General features: G+C 41.5%; 1 protein-coding gene across 4 annotated transcripts in view; it reads right to left on the bottom strand.

Moving 5' to 3' along the window:
* Positions 1 to 14,865, bottom strand: part of cadm1a (cell adhesion molecule 1a) — a 291,106-nt gene that overhangs the window by 163,112 nt on the left and 113,129 nt on the right. The window lies entirely within an intron of this gene.

Genomic DNA, 14,865 nt, shown 5'->3' on the forward strand with positions numbered 1-14,865 from the left:
TTCTGCCTATTTGCTAAATGCCAGAATAATGAGAGGATTTTTGGCTGGACAAAATATATATCTATATAACAGACACCCCTGGAGTGCCAGTGTTTTTTGCCATGACGGTACATGCTGTGTATTTAAATCAACAAAGTAGCTTAGCCTTTAGTCTGCTAGCTTAATGCTAATGTTAACATAATTAACAACAGGCAATGATTGGCCTCTATTGAGGTGGTGTGATAACCCTTTAAGCAACGGCTATTTGAACACAAACGGTGAAACACAATCACATATTCTTTATCCTCTTCAAAGAACAACTGATATTACTAATGAGTCTGTCTAAATTTCTATACGTGCGTCTGTCTTATACTGCTCCCAGGTGGCCAAGGCACGCACACCGGAATATGAAGCCCAATGTGCCTGATACTGAATGATAACGAGTGATTAATTCTTTTAATTCTATTTAATCAAGTCATTATTGTATGTTTTTGTTAAGTATAATATAATAATATACCTGCAATTTTTCTCATGAAAAATGATTTGAGACAAGTCTCCCGGGTTACGAGCATGGTCAAGGAACAAATTAAACTCGTCTCAAGGCACCACTATAACTTTTTGTATGACACCAGACTAAATTCGACAAAAAACAGGTGTTTTTGAATCTCAATTCTAGTAAAAGCCGGCGCTCCAAAACAACTTCAAATTTTTGATGGGGTCCAAAACCTTCGTTCCAACTCGGGCTGTATTTTAAAATCTCCCGCAAGACTCCGTAATCTCCACTCTATAAAACCTCTCGCCAGATCCCAAATGCGCCTTGTTGACAGGCAACATGTTTACCTCACAATCTCCCGCAGGAAATCGAGTTCTGAGGTCCTCAACTCCGGCACCACATTAGGGTTTGCCTGCGCGTTCCCCCAGCAACCGTGAGGAATAAGGCGAGCGAGGCCTGGAAGAGCCACTCCTTTTTGATGGTTTCTCGGCAGACGAGAGGAGCCAAATTGGACGGAATCACAAGAGTCTCACTCCCGCTCAAGACGTGTCTCTTATCTGTTTCTGCCACAGGCGCTTAAAAATGACACATTAACTTTCACCCGCGAGACTGTCACGGCGGAGGGTAAAACAACGAATTCATGAATTCAGATAGTCACCTTTTTGCCTCGACGAGGAAATGTTTGCTAGTTCTGCAATTCTTCTGGTTCTCCCATCCCCCTATTACAGGGAACCAACGCCTCACACAATCAGAAATAACAGAGTTAGCTAAGTGCTGTAAGTGGTCTTCAGTCTTGGCAGCTTCCTCCCTCAGTTATCCATTCGCCTCGCTTCCTCATTGTTAAATACGCGCATCCAAACATTCCCCATTAGCGCTTTTGGGTCTTCTTGCCGTGAAAAGATACTTACTTTTACAATCTTTGAAGGTTGTAAACTCTTGGTTTGTTACAACAAAGTAACAATGCTCAGCTACGTTTGTGATAGCGTGGAAATATATTTCTACGCAACTTGCACTTGAGGGTTGGTGGCACTTGGTTAAATACAACAAAGGAACAGCACTCAGTTCCATTTTTGGTTTAAAAATATACTTTTACGTCGACCGTCATTACTTTGTTGTAACAAACCAAGTGCCGACAACCTTCAAAAATAAATGTTATGTAGGATTTTTTTATGCTGTTGTGAGTCTTGTTGTCGTGAAAAGATAGTTTTACATGACGTTGATTTTCAATGGTTGTCTGCACTTGGATCATCAAAACAAAGTAACAATAGCCAGTTCCCTTGTTGGCGGCGTTGTGTGTCTTGATGGTGTAAAAATATACTTTTACATCAGATCAATTTTCGAAGGCTGTATGCACTTAATTAGTCCACTAAATATACTTACTTGTAGCTAACTGTTGTCACTTTGTTGGAATAAATAAAGTCCCAACAACTTTAGAAAATGAATGTTATGTAGAATTTTTAACGCTCGTGAGTAAAAGATACTTTTACATAATGTTACTTTTCAGTGGTTGTCTGCACTCGGTTTATTAAAACAACGTAACAACAGCTAGCGCCATTGATGCCGATGTCAATCTTGATGGCATAAAATCATAAATACTTTTACGTAACGTTCATTTACAATGGTTGTAATGCAAAAGCATTACAACAAAGTAACGACCCTTAGCTCACTTTTATTATGGCTTGAAGATATACGTTTACATTTGGTTCATTTTAAAGCGTTACAGAGACTTTGTTTATTCCAACAGAGTAAGAAGGCTCAGCTACATTCTTGATGGCGTGAAAATACAGGGTGTCCCAAAAGTCACTACCTCCTTTTTTCTATTTTATTTCAGGTACCATTTGGACAGACGTGAGGTCATCAGCATTTGACAGCTTAGGCTTTGCACTTTTTGGAAGCATATCATTCCCTTGCCCATGGCTCGCCAATTGACATTGGAGCAATGTTGCAAAATTGCTACCTGGCAAGAAGTTTTTCTGTCCCTGACTGCAGTTCGGCGGCTCTTTAAAAAGCTTTATGGCCATTACACTGCTTCCACCACGTACTCCAGCTTACCCTATCCAGGGACAAATTTGTCTTTTCTTGACAAACATCGTTGTGAGTCTTGATTGGATGAAAACAACTTTTGCATGGAATTATTTGTCAAAGGTTGGCACCATACGCTTTTAAACTAATATTAGTGCGGCACTGATGCGGTCGGATGAGTCAGACAGCTCAAAGAACAGTATGTCTGTCTTATACCACCCCCAAGTGGTTAAGAAAATACGTGCACCTCACATGCATATTTTTTATTGTTGTTTTTGTTCAAATATTAAAACTCAATTTTAATCCGACTGCTTGAATAATCGATGGAACACACGGTAGAATAATCAATTGTAAAATTGTCTGATAGCTGCAGCCCTTATAAAACAAAGTACTGATTCAGCTCAGTTCTTGACGGTGTTATGAATTTTGTTGGTGTGGAAATATATTTTTACATAAGATTCATTTCCAAGGGTTGTCAGCACTTGGTTTATGAAAACACGACGCTCACCTCCATTATTGACAATGTTGTCAGTCTTGTTGGTGTGAAAAAATATACATTTTGCATGACATCAATTTCTGAGGATTGTAAGCACTTGGGAGGGGGGAAAAAAAAACAAGCAAAAAAACGTGTCGAGACCTTTGCCGTCGCTCATCGGCAAAAAAACAACAACAATGCGGAGGTCCAGGTAATGAGCTGGCTTCATTATAGGCTTCCCTCAATCACCTCTTAGCGCTCACCATGGGCTCCTCCGAGCACAAGCAAAGGAGCTAAAGTAATCGCATTCCGAGGCAATTTTGCGTGATTTGAAGGCTCGAGAAAGGAAGCCTTGACGGACGAGTACAAAGAGTAGCTGACGTGCATCCATAATTAGAGCGTTGTTCGTGCCGTCTCGGAGGAAGTCAGCCAGACACCTCGGGATGGAAGCACAAAACACTGTGGACCACCGTGTGAGCAGTTTCTGCCATGTGGCTGATGGTCAACATCTGAGAAATATTGTTTGTTCCGTGCTGTACTTGCTGGGAAAACAATCAGTGATATCCTCAATTTAGCAGGAGGCAGATGTTACGGAGGCACTAATCATATCTGGGAGCACCATCTCCGCGACAAAAATGACCCCCGTGACGGACAGACGGCAAGCACAGATGCCCGCAGCCCGCCGTTAATAGCATTCATTCCCAGTTCACGAGAAAACAAATGCTTGATATTTGCATGATAGGACGATAATTGAAGCCTTCATCTCAGGATAACAGGCTATAAGAGTGAGGACCTGTTGATATAATTTAGCAATGACAAGATAACAATGAAAGCTATCCCCTGACAACAAGTGAATTCATTTAGAATCTTAAGATAACACTGTAATGTATATTCATGTACAATGATAGAATGATACATCCATCCATTCATCCATTTTCTGAGCCGCTTATCCTCACAAGGGTCGCGGGAGCGCTGGAGCCAATCCCAGCCATCATCGGGCAGGAGGCGGGGTACACCCTGAACTGGTTGCCAGCCGATCGCAGAGCACATATAAACAAACAACCTTTCGCACTCACATTCGCACCTACGGGCAATTTAGAGTCTTCAATGAACCTACCATGCATGTTTTTGGGGTGTGGGAGGAAACCGGAGTGCCCGGAGAAAACCCACGCAGGCACGGGGAGAACATGCAAACTCCACACAGGCGGGGTCGGGGATTGAACCCCGGTCCTCAGAACTGTGAGGCAGACGCTCTAACCAGTCGTGCACCGTGCCGCCTAGAATAGTACAATAAATTCAAATTAACTTGTATAAAGAAATTGGGGAGAAAGTTGTAAAAACCTTTGTGGCAAAAAATACCACATCCCTCTATTACAGAACACAGCCTGGAACTTGAAGTTGTGTTCTATCACAGAGGGATACTTAGTGTACATGATAGCTGCACCTGTTTTTAGCCTGTCATGAACCTTTTATTCACCAAATATATATCAAATCACATTATTGTGTTTGCTTTTACTTTTTGCTTTGTTTTACACTTCTCTCTGCTGGCGGGTCGGCATTGCAAATGAGAATATATTCTCAATTGCTTTACCTGGATCAATAAAGGTTGAATTAAAAATAGAATACATAAAAAGCTGATTGGTACATGTCACAAATCTGTCCTCCTAGGGGTAACACGCCATAAATATGTTTGTCTTGGGATTATTGGTCCCAAAGAAGTTGGAGAACCTCTGCACCTTACGCCTCTTAATCAATTAATCAGTCAATCCCAAGATGGACTCAGGTTCAACAAAACCAACTTCCAATTCAAGCAGAAAGTCTTCCCAAAAAAAAAAGCAACAAAAGGAAGGCCATAACCGTTATGTCCCAGCTCTTTTATTAATCTACAGTAGTGTCTCAGCGAGGCAGGCCTTTTATTGCCCCTGATCCACACTCAACGGCGCAGTCGGATACGGGCGATCAGGCGGTCTCTATCCACTTGTCCGCACCCCGGTCAATGTCGGCGATTGCGAAAAACAGGCACTCGTGTCCCCGCGGAGTCAGCGAGAGGCCAACTTTCCAAGGCAAGTTTCCTTGGTAACAAAGCTGTCGAGCCTTGAAGTGCATTCCTATTTGCACCAAAAAAAGGTGAGGCTACAGGATTTAGCTTGACAGCGCGTAGTCACAGGGGGCCCGTTGGCTACATGAAGCAATTTTGACAGATCAGCGGTTGAGCTATAAAAGGGGGAGTGCTTGTCGATCTTGCTTTATAAGAAAACGGTCTGAAAACGACGTCTTCTTCCCCTTGGCAAAACATTACCTCCTGTATGTGTTTTTATTGTGACGCTCAAGCTGTAAATCTTTGAGCTCGTGTTTGACTGAAGTACAACCTCAATTCCAATGAAGTTGGGACATTGTGTTAAACATAAATAAAAACAGAATACAATGATTTGCAAATCATGCTCAACCTATATTTAATTGAATACACTACAAAGACAAGATATTTAATGTTCAAAGTGATAACATTTATTGGTTTTAGCAAATAATCATTTTATGGCTGTAACACGTTCCAAAAAAGCTGGGACAGGTGGCAAAAAAGACTGAGAAAGTTGAGGAATGCTCATCAAACACCTGTTCGGAACATCCCACAGGTGAACAGGCTAATTGGGAACACGTAGGTGCCATGATTGGGTATAAAAGGAGCTTCCCTGAATTGCTCAGTCATTTACAAGCAAAGATGAGGCAAGGTTCACCTCTTTGTGAACAAGTGCGTGAGAAAATAGTCGAACAGTTTAAGAACAATGTTACTCAAGGTACAATTGCAAGGAATCTATGGATTTTAACATCTACGGTCCATATCATCATCAAAAGGTTCAAAGAATCTGGAGAAATCACTGCATGTAAGCGGCAAGGCCGAAAACCAACATTAAATGCCCGTGACTTTCGGTCCCTCGGGCGGCACTGCATCAAAAACCGACATCAATGTGTAAAGGATATCATCACATGTGCTCAGGAACACTTCAGAAAACCAATGTCAGTAAAAACAGTTCGGCGCTACATCCATAAGTGCAACTTGAAACTCTACTATGCAAAGCAAAAGCCATTCATCAACAACACCCAGAAACGCCGCCGGCTTCTCTGGGCCCGAGCTCATCTAAGAAGGACCGATGCAAAGTGGAAAAGTGTTCTGTGGTCCGACGAGTCCACATTTCAAATTGGTTTTGGAAATTGTGGACGTCGTGTCCTCCGGGCCAAAGAGGAAAAGAACCATCCGGACTGTTATGGACACAAAGTTCAAAATCCAGCATCTGAGATGGTATGGGGCTGTGTTAGTGCCAATGGCATGGGTGACTTAGACATCGGTGAAGTCACCATTAATGCTGAAATGTACATACAGGTTTTGGAGAAACATATGCTGCCATCCAAGCAAGAATGCCCATGCTTATTTCAGCAAGAAAATGCCAAACCACATTCTGCACGTGTTACAACAGCGTGGCTTCGTAGTAAAAGAGTGCGGGTACTAGACTAGCCTGCCTGCAGCCCATTGAAAATGTTTGGCACTTTATGAAGCGTAAAATACGACAACGGAGACCCCTGACTGTTAAATAGCTGAAGCTGTACATCAAACGAGAATGGGAAAGAATACCACCTACAACGCTTCAACAATTAGTGTCCTCAGTTCCCAAACGTTTATTGAATGTTGTTAAAAGAAAGGATGTAACACAGTGGTAAACATGACCCTGTCCCAGATTTTTGGGAAAATGTTGCAGCTATAAAATTTTAAATTAATGATTATTTGCTAAAAACAATAAAGTTTATCACTTTGAACCTTAAATATCTTGTCTTTGTAGAGTATTCAATTAAATATAGGTCGAACATGATTTGTAAATCATTGTATTCTGTTTTTATTTATGTTTAACAGAACATCCCAACTTCTTTGGAATTGGGGTTGTATGAAACATAAAAACTGTATAAACAACATTTCAGTTGTTTCAAACATCCACTCAATCATTTCATATGCTTATTTTTGACTCGGCGAACCAAGCTTGCTTCAAAATGTAGGCCGAGTTTTAGTTGTTTGTTGTGATGTCTATAGGGAGACGATAAGTCATACGATAATGGGATGATATTAAGAAATGAGAAATTTGGTTGCACTTGACAATTTGACTTTCTAATTGGCAAGTAAATCTTTGACCTGCCTGTTTCCGAAAATGTGCCTGTGAGCTAGCAATTCTGATTTGTGACGGATTTTGATGTAACAGTAGGGCTCATTTATATTATACGACCCCCACACAGAGTTTCTCTGCCTGTGACTTGGCAGCTAGGCTAGGCGAAGAACCGTCATTTTCAAGCAACGGTTGAACAACACTGTCTGAAAGCCAAACAGTAAACAGAGTTCGGTTGGATGCACGGATTAGCCGTAGCTAACAGCTGCCTCCACGAGTGAAAATACAAACAATACCGTCCTTTTCGAGGGCTTGTGCACTTTGCAGTTCACAGTAGAGAAGTAGCCGCCCTCCTTGTCGTCAGGGTAACAGAACCTGTAGTCAGCGTTGCCCCGCGGTAGAAAAGGAGCAAGTTTGTTAAAAATGAGTTGTGACTTGGGAATAGTTTTAAATTAAAAAATAAACAAAAAATCCAAACTACGTCTCCTTTAAAGGAGACCGAGCTAGAGGGATTTGCTGCCGCATAACGCCCAAGAGCACAATGTATCTGCAAGCATTCAATAAACTGCTGATAAGGACCACGACTGGCTACTTAAACAAAAAAGCAGTTTTGCTGACGTGGCACAATGAGCTGCCTATAGAGGTAAGCAGCTAAACACACTCGAGCAACTGTTGGCTTCATTCAATTTCCGAGAGCAAGCTGCTCTTCAGTGACTTTCCAGTGTTTTTTTTTACTGAGAGCAAGCAGAGAGCAAGAGGACCAACACGGCCTCACACTTCAGGAGGTTGGCCGTCCCGCGAGGCCACTAATGTTGTCTTTGCTAATCAAGACGTTCGAGAAAGAGCGGGGCGAAAAGGAAACACTGCGAAAATGAAGCCGTCTTGTGTCACTCCCCCGGGCTGCACAACGCAAGCCAAGCGTGGAGGAAATCACAAGCCCGAGTGTTAATGAAAGAGGGAGGCCTGACGACACGACATTGAGGCGAGGGCTGTAAAAACCCGGAGTGGGTGACAGGGTTCGAGGTAAAGGCAGACAAGAGGCTTTGTTGGGGTTTCACGTACATTCACTGAGCCTTCTATCACAGTCTTATGAGAATCATACTGACAATCATTCAGTGGTAGGGAAATCAAAACAATCATTGAAAAACGCAAGTCTCCTATCCACTGGGCCCTCGGTTTAGGACAGAGCTCCAAATTCCGCCACCTACATTTGTACTCAAGTCGAAAAATGCCGTATTCTATCACTAACCAATGCTAGCACAGTAGTAAAGTCCTAATCATAGTGAATATTTGTATGAAAATGAGTTCTAGGGCATGAAGATAAAACAATCCAATGAAGAACACTAAGTATGTGGGTAACTGAGGGTGTCTTCTTGTGACGCGTGACGACGTTTTCTTACTGGTTCATTACGCGATGTTCATTACCTTGTATTACGTCGTATATCAGGACCGTCGTAAACCAAGGCCCCCTTGTACAGTTCTTAAAGGTTGTATGTGGGCAACAGTTCGGATTCTGGAATTAATTATTCCAAACAATTTATTTATTATTAGTTAAGATTAATTATTAGGAGATTATAGTTGAACGTCCGTGTTTTACAGTGAACCTCTGCTAATTCACAGTTCACTTTTCACAAATTCACTATTGCATTTTTTTCATTGAAAGTGTTAGAAAAATGTATTTCTTTGCACTCATGAAGTGTATTCTATTTGAATTATAACCTTATGTAATATGTTTTAGTGCAAGGATAAGAAAGTACTTTAGACTTTGATACTGTATTGTCATTTTCGAGATACATCTCGACTGAGAAAGTTACATCTTCATATGTCGGGGAGGAGCTAAGTTTGGCCTGGGTTGTGAGTGGAAGCTATGGAGAGCACACAATCAGTTTGAAATAAAATAATTGCAAAATCAAGTATTTTGGGATCACAGTTTGTGGTACATTTACAGTTTCAATTATGAAGATAAACATTTATAAGTATCAATTTTGGGCTATTCACAACAGGACTCAGTACCTTTCCCTGCAGGGGTTTCATCTCTTACAAAATATAACCTTAAGGAACTAAATTAGCCACCTTTTTGTTTTTGTTTTCTTTTAAAGAAAACAATTGTCATTTAATTCCACTATAATTGAGCTGGGAACTATTGACGCCATAAAAGGGCAACATTAGAGAAAATGAACACAATTAGCTGATTACAGAGTACATCTCAATACCGCTCAGCCAGAATGCGTCTTATTAACCTCTTTGCCTTATGCGAGCCGGCGTTTCCCAAGCCGAGTTGGCATTTTAAAAAGGACCGGCACGTGAGGAGCAATAATTTAAAGTACACACAGGCATGCACCGACAGGCGCTATTTTGACACCGTGTAGGCCATCATGTGGATTGACGTGTAGGAGGACGCATGACATCGTAATTCCAACGATCTCGACGTTAGCGAGGTACCCAAAAACAGGAGCGCTATTAAATCTGCTGCGGAATACAGAGGAGGCTTGGAAGTGAAGACCTTCACGAATCGGGTCGTTGTTACTTGAAACGTAATCTGCGTTGCATTAGGGGTTGGCAGCACTTCTGTCAATCCAAAGCAGATCAGTGGGAAGCAACTCTACATTCTCTGTGACGCTCGTGTAGGCTAATCTGTATCAGGGAAATGAATCATTAAGTCTCAAATGCTCAGGCTTACATGTATGGAGAGGATCGAGTTCAAAGACCAAACGGAACGGAACCACTGAAAGCTGAACGACCCAATTTGAGTTTGGTCCAAATTTCCAAACATCAAAGACCATCGCTTTCTCCCTTGCTTTTTTGGGACTTTTGTGTCTTTTCGTGTGAGCGGCCCCGAGAGAAGACGGATATAGCTTGTTTCATAAAGTTTGTAAACATTAGTGACAAAAACTTGTCGTGTTTGGGGTTGCAGGCATTTTTCAATTTCCTTCAAAACAAATAATAGGGATAAGATATAGGACAGACTGGGAACCGAACACATCATCTTCAAGGTTTATGCATAACATGTTTGTTTGGGTTGCCTTTGAGGAATACTGCAAAATACAATGGCTAGCATGCAAGTAGACAACAGCTAAGCGATCCACTTCACACATAAGTGGTGCACGTATGTGCCATCAATCCGAGAAACAGAACGGTCAATTAGCCAATCCCTAAATGATCATGTTAATTAGTCTGACCTTCCACATCTATTTTTGAATCACCTTACCTGCTGCAATGCAAATTACAGCCGGTGTTTCATCTCCCTAGGAAGCAATTTACCTCGCGTAACATCTTTTCGACTGGCACGTCACAGATTCAAAGAAGAAGAAGGCTAAAATCATCATTCAAGCCATTTCCCTTGTTTTCTCAATTGCTTTGCCTTGCTCAAATGACGTAGAAGGGTTTGTTTATTTGTGCTGCTATCAATACACTGGCAGTTATGTTGTCCAAATACTTTTATACGGTGTCACCATCATGCTGTCACCTGAGATCCAATACAGTGTTTTATTGAATTTATTAACAGCGGTTATCTTTTACACTGGCGTAACCATGAAGAATGTTTAATTAAAATGATAAACTGTTCTTTTTTTCTTTTTTTTAATGACAACACCCCTGATTAGTTTCAGCAAAAACGCTTTCAATTCAAACAGAGAGTTCCACTGTATATTTGATTATATTATATTCTGACAGAGCAGAACTGAACTGCGCATTTACATTCTGATAAGAGTACGAGCCACTGAGCATTGCCGGGAATCTACAATCGATGAAGACCTTGTTCCGCAATGGACTCATTTTAATTTGCAAGAACACGTCTTCCGATTTCTCTAAGGTATTCATCAGGACTATAAAGCAATATTCATGCACGTGTTAGACAAGTTGGGAGACCCCTCCCGCCCATGAGAACTATGAGATAGGAGTCCGCAGTTGCAAGTTAAATTAGCACCAAGAACGAACGTAAGGGAGCCAAATTTAGATTTTTCTGCAACAGTTGACACACAAAATTATACTTTCAAGGCTAGATTATATTAATTAGTGTTATCCATGGAGGATATTTCTTGAGTAAGAAGTCAAATTAAAGTTATTTACTGGTTAAATGCTATGTTTGATTCACTTCAGACTCACACTTGGGTGTAGTAAAAAAAAAAAAAAAAAAAAAAAAAAAAAAAAAAAAAAAACAATGCAGTTTGAGATTCCTCATTTCTGTGTTAAGGCTCCACCCTTCAATTCAGCTGAGAGATTGTTTAGGTGCTGCTGTTTTGGTGAGCAGTAGAGTTCAAATAGGCTCAGCAGTTAACGCTAATGCTAATATGGGAAGGTTAGTGTCTGCGAACTGAGATCATTACAGTCAGTAGTAGCTTTGTACCTGAAGCGGGGTGGGGGGCATCTGTTTGGGTCGAGATATTTAAAGTATATAAGAAATTGTTTCTTCTAGATATAATTTTTGCCCTGTTTATGACGGACTGAATATATCCCGCCTTTGTCACGTAGATCACATAAATCTCAACTTGGCGGGGGCGGAAAAGGGGCCAAATTCCGCCTCCCAGCTCCCACCTCGTACGCCCCAAGCACTTTCAGAACCTGTCTAAGATCCGCAGAGGTTAATTATTTGGCGCATGATCTGTTTATTTATCCGACTTGTTCCCACCGTTCTTATCTATTCCTTCGCAGCTACCTGAAAAGCAGGCGGAATCCTAATAGTCCCTCGTGCCGCTCTAAGCAGTGCGGCAGGATGGTGGGGGAGGAGAATGAGATATCAACAGAAAAATCTTCTGTCACCGTGTGGAAGTTGACTCGGAAGATCTATTCACCAGCTTGCCGAGACTCGGGAATTGTGAATATTTCCGGGGCTTTTAACGGATACTTTTGTCAAGGGTGAAAAGCCAAATTTGCACCCAGCGCTCAATAATCATCAGCAAATGAACAATGCAATTGGTGTTGCATAACGGTGGACGACACAGCATTGCTTGGTGATGAAGTGCTCCCCCCACGAGTGAAAATTTCTCTTTATGCTGCTCGCCTTTTTCTTCCCACTTTTGGGCTAGCAGTTGCCCCTGACCTGGTCACAACCTATACTAGTACCAGATTGACATGGTAACAAAAGCTATACTTGGCATTGGCCCTGCAGTAGAGGGGGGATGGATGAGCAGTGGCTCCTTTGCATGAGACAGGATCGCCCCCTCAAAACAGGCTCACTTCAACAAGGCTTACAAAAATGTGTAAAATGTAAAAAAAATTTCATCCTTTGGTTATATTGACAAAAAAAGGCTAAGACATCTTGGAAGTGTTTTAAATAATATTTCTCCTTTAAATTGAGATTTTTTTTAAGGGTGTGAGGTAAAAAAAAGTAAAAAATACAACAACTGATTATTTGTGTTGTCACTCATTAATTCGTGTCGGAAATATTTTAAATTAAAAGAAATTATAACCAATGCTGTAGAATTCATGTTCTTCGAACAAAGGGGTAATAAATCACAGGATTGTCAAACGCCTTCAAATCCCGACTCCTGTTCATCTGCATGACGAGCAACCACTAGCCGCTTTCCCCTCCGCTGCCGCCTTATAAATCAATTATTCAGAGCTGTGGAACCAGTCCCTCTAATATTTCCACCGCCCTCCGCAATATCAATTGAAATCATAAAGATGAGCGAGCGCATTTCATCTTCGCTCAAACCCGGCGGAGTGGAACCAAACGTTCCCTCGTCACCGTGCCAATGGGGTTACCAGGAGCTCTGGTTACTCGCAAGTTTTTTGTTAAGAAACTTCAACTGTCTTAACTTTCAATAAATGGAGGATATGGAGATTTATTTAACACTGTATTTTTGTGTTAAGAAAGGAGGCGTCACCGCAACACGATAATATTGTGTTTGAAGGAGGTACTTAAATTCGACAGTAGCAACTACATTGGTGATCAGATCTAGTTCAATACAGGCAGCAAAGTTGGCTTTTGTGTGTCAAATACTGTACACTGTTACAATCCTGTGTCCTACCCTGCTGCAGTGTGTAAACGAAAAAGGGAGTGGCAACACACGAGTATACTTTTAATTCCTGGTAAGCATGACCTGTTTCACCAGAATGTGCTCTATTAGAGTGTTGTATGTGCTGCGGATACCGTAGATCGATCGCTAATTCCACCTCAATCTGACACAGGAAGTGGTGCGCTTTGTCTTTCAGAACAGCAGCATAAAACAGGAAGTTCTTTGCCAACTGTGCAAATGTTTTGTCAAAATGCTAATTACATTTTATTTTAGTTTGTATTTTTGTTGTAAATACATATTTTGTTTTGATTATTCGTATTATTGCGCGAGGCTTGACCAACTTTAATAAAAGGCCCTTTGACTCATTGAAAAAAACACTTCTTTATGGCCCTTTGAGATTTGTATTCGAGTACCCCTGACAGTTGCGGCAATAATGCATCTAGATTCTGTGTAAAAAAACACAGCTAAATAAATGCCTGTTGACGTAGGGATTTTGCAGGGTCTCTGCTATTCTTATTAATGGTGATTTGTAAAGAAGAGAAACCTCGCGTTAACTATAACTAATTACGCCAGGAGGAAAAAAAGAACACTTCAGTAAAGACTTTTTAAACTGTCATTAATGGTTGTAAAATCCTCTTTTTGAAATAAATAAAGTGAAACGTGAGCAGCTCCTTTCATACTTTTAAGTGGTCTCCAGCGGAACGTGACTCATTTTTATTGCCTGGCGCAAAGCGAATGAATGCGTCTTGCACTCGACCCGCGACACGCTTAAGAGAGATGTAGTTAGCGGCGTCATTTGTAAAAAGACGGGCACGGGGGAGCCATTAAGGCCCGTCTCCTATTTGACTTTTGCGAGGAGCGGGGATGTTCGACAATCACAGAGCAGGTAGCGGTGGAGTGATTACTCCGCCGCCCTTGTAACCACAAGTCACATTTGTCATGTTAACACACACTCTCTAGGAGGCGCACACACACACACACACACACACACACACACAACAACAAAAAAAGACCCACCCACATTCAGGCAACGCGATAACACAGACATGACAGCTGTGGGCACAGGGAATTTAAAAATAAAAAACAAAAAATAATGTCGAGGAATTGGCTAAATCCAGTGTGCAACAGGCGTAGAACACACAATAAATCCTACTGGCTTTAAAAGATAATAAAGCATCGTGTTCACCTTCATGTCTCTTTTCAAGCCACAAAAAAAATAAAATAAAAAATAACCTCTAGCCCGCAGCTACTTCAGCTCCAATTTTGGGACGGACCCTGCAGCGCAGACCGCAGGCACTTTGTACTCCTCCAGAGATGCAGCAGAAACATCACAGAGTCTGTATTAATGATGGCTCCCATTATATCATTAAGAGTAACTGAATTCAGCCGCTGTGATAATTACACTGCTGCGTCACGCTTGAGAGTTCCTCCCATATACCACGGACCAAACTTGAGTTTATGTACGGTTCATGGCTGACATGGTGAAACAAATCTGGCCAAAAAAAAAACAACAGACCATCGTGGCTGTTCATGACCCAAGATGTGGCGGACAGTGCACAATGCAATCCACAAACAAGGTGGACACAGTTTGATTCATCCCCAAACTACGCTTCTACACTGGAGTTGTAAACTTTCCATGGGAATTAACGGGAATCTATGGGAATAAACCAGGAATTTACAAAATGAAAATGTGCCCCTTAATGGCCAAATTAAAGCCCTTGCCCAAATCAAGCTACCAACACGGCGTACGTGGTTCGATCCATTCCAGAATCATGACGTGCACACCGCAGTCAA

The sequence above is a fragment of the Phyllopteryx taeniolatus genome, chromosome 17 (genome assembly GCF_024500385.1).
Source record: "Phyllopteryx taeniolatus isolate TA_2022b chromosome 17, UOR_Ptae_1.2, whole genome shotgun sequence".
Taxonomy (NCBI): Eukaryota; Metazoa; Chordata; class Actinopteri; order Syngnathiformes; family Syngnathidae; genus Phyllopteryx; species Phyllopteryx taeniolatus.